Below are 3,063 nucleotides of genomic sequence, written 5' to 3'. Positions count from 1 at the left end.
ACCGATGATGATGTGAACCATGGATGTCAACATGACTTAAGTTGTCTTCTATCACATCATTTATCAATGTTTGTTGAGATGACAGAAGGTAACCCCAGAACTCTTACATGGTTTAAATCAACCACTCGTATCCGTTAATGTAGATTGTAAGAGTGAAATCGAAGACGAACAGGAATTTGACATGAAAGGAGGTAATTATAAGTTGTGTATGTTTCTCAACTTCAGCTAAACCCTAACCATTGTCCAAGTTATCCCATTTCTCCGGCGGTACTTCAAAGTGAATTGACTGGAATGCAGTAATTACTATACAAGCTACCAGTAAAGTACATACGTGTACGTGTGAGAGGACGAGTAACATAATACATTTTATTTCCATGTAGCAATCTCCATTCTTGTCAGTTTCTGTATCTCACAATGATCATATAGCTCTTTTCCTACCTGTATGTTTAGTACAACGGAGCCCATACGTAGCTCTTTTCTTGTAACATTGGTGTAAGTGGGGTTTATATTAACAAAAAAAACAAAAAAACACCTTTATCTACAAGTGACTGAGCAAGTTTGTTTACTGTCTTTTTATTGATTGTTTTCGATCCTGCCGTATTTTCATCATTTCATACATGACATACTATCTTGACGTTGTAAGCAATCATGTCCAGCTATTGGAATCGTGTCTATCCAGGAACAAAACACCAAACCTTTACTGTAGACTGGTCAATTTATAACCATTGTGGATGTCAATAGCTTTGTTAATGTATCCATGCAGATAATTCCAATAAATGGTCCTTTCAAACTAAATTTCAAATTGCATCACTTTGAGCACTAGACACATGTCATGTCCCATTTCAATCAAATATACTACATTTACCACCGACTTTCCTCTTGCATTGTCTCTGTTGTCATGACGACCATGCCCTGTAAAATGAGTCATGCGAGAAGAGATGGAGAGCCGGGGAAGTGAACTATCTAGAGCTACGTCTGTTAGCTTGAAGACAAAAATCACCACACACAGATTGTTAACGAATTGTTATTAACTGAACGACTATCTAACCCGCCCTGTAAACCGTGCATTCACATACAATAGGGTGGTGAAAGGATTGACAATACATTAAAGAGTCTATAAAGTAACTAAGACTAAATACAATGCAACTGAATGCTTACAACAAAGACTAAATACTGTGAATTGGTGGAATACTTGTTGTGTTTAACTTATATACTTCACAAAAGACTTATGTGTAATCAATATACTTTCCCATGATGCACCACTATACTATTTGTTATCGTGGCAAATAATAAAGATGACCAACATTTTCTATTTATCATCGAAACATCCTACAATTATTATATTGGTTTATTTTGGTCATGTATGTATTTGCCCTCTACCCAATCACTAATTACAGTAATGGACATACCTTCCAACAAAATAGCAGGTGGTGGCGTTGTCAACCAAATGAAGATGTGTAAACGTTATAACATTTACAACATTTATCAGTGACGAGCCAAAAACACTTTTACCTGATAGTATATAAAACGACTTAAAACTCAGACAAAGAAAAGATTTACCTGCGTCTCCAAGTATTCAGTTTAATATTGAACGAGCTTCTTCAAAAAACACTCAGTTGAGGTGTTCATAATAATCTTAGGCAACCAAGCACATCTGTCGGTATAGAAGACATGGTTCGGTATGGTATATAATATCAGACAACCAAAGACATGTGTTGGTACGATATATAATCTCAGACAACCAAAGACATGTGTTGGTACGGTATATAATCTCAGACAACCAAAGACATGTGTTGGTATGGTATATAATCTTAGACAATAAAAGACATGTGTTGGTATGGTATATAATCTCATACAACCAAAGACATGTGTTGGTACGATATATAATCTCAGACAACCAAAGACATGTGTTGGTACGATATATAATCTCAGACAACCAAAGACATGTGTTGGTATGATATATAATCTCAGACAACCAAAGACATGTGTTGGTACGATATATAATCTCATACAATAAAAGACATGTGTTGGTATGGTATATAATCTCATACAACCAAAGACATGTGTTGGTACGGTATATAATCTCATACAACCAAAGACATGTGTTGGTATGGTATATAATCTCATACAACCAAAGACATGTGTTGGTATGGTATATAATCTCATACAACCAAAGACATGTGTTGGTATGGTATATAATCTCATACAACCAAAGACATGTGTTGGTATGGTATATAATCTCATACAACCAAAGACATGTGTTGGTATGGTATATAATCTCATACAACCAAAGACATGTGTTGGTATTGTATATAATCTCATACAACCAAAGACATGTGTTGGTACGATATATAATCTCATACAACCAAAGACATGTGTTGGTACGGTATATAATCTCAGACAACCAAAGACATGTGTTGGTATGGTATATAATCTCAGACAACCAAAGACATGTGTTGGTACGATATATAATCTCATACAACCACAGACATGTGTTGGTACGATATATAATCTCAGACAACCAAAGACATGTGTTGGTATGGTATATAATCTCAGACAATAAAAGACATGTGTTGGTACGGTATATAATCTCAGACAATAAAAGACATGTGTTGGTACGGTATATAATCTCAGACAACCAAAGACATGTGTTGGTACGATATATAATCTCAGACAACCAAAGACATGTGTTGGTACGGTATATAATCTCAGACAATAAAAGACATGTGTTGGTACGGTATATAATCTCAGACAATAAAAGACATGTGTTGGTACGGTATATAATCTCAGACAACCAAAGACATGTGTTGGTACGATATATAATCTCAGACAACCAAAGACATGTGTTGGTACGATATATAATCTCAGACAACCAAAGACATGTGTTGGTACGGTATATAATCTCAGACAACCAAAGACATGTGTTGGTACGATATATAATCTCAGACAACCAAAGACATGTGTTGGTACGGTATATAATCTCAGACAATAAAAGACATGTGTTGGTATGATATATAATCTCAGACAATAAAAGACATGTGTTGGTACGGTATATAATCTCAT

This window comes from Glandiceps talaboti, chromosome 6 (assembly GCF_964340395.1).
Source record: "Glandiceps talaboti chromosome 6, keGlaTala1.1, whole genome shotgun sequence".
NCBI lineage: Eukaryota > Metazoa > Hemichordata > Enteropneusta > Spengelidae > Glandiceps > Glandiceps talaboti.
The sequence above is the reverse complement of the archived record's forward strand: the minus strand, read 5'-3'. Positions refer to the sequence as shown.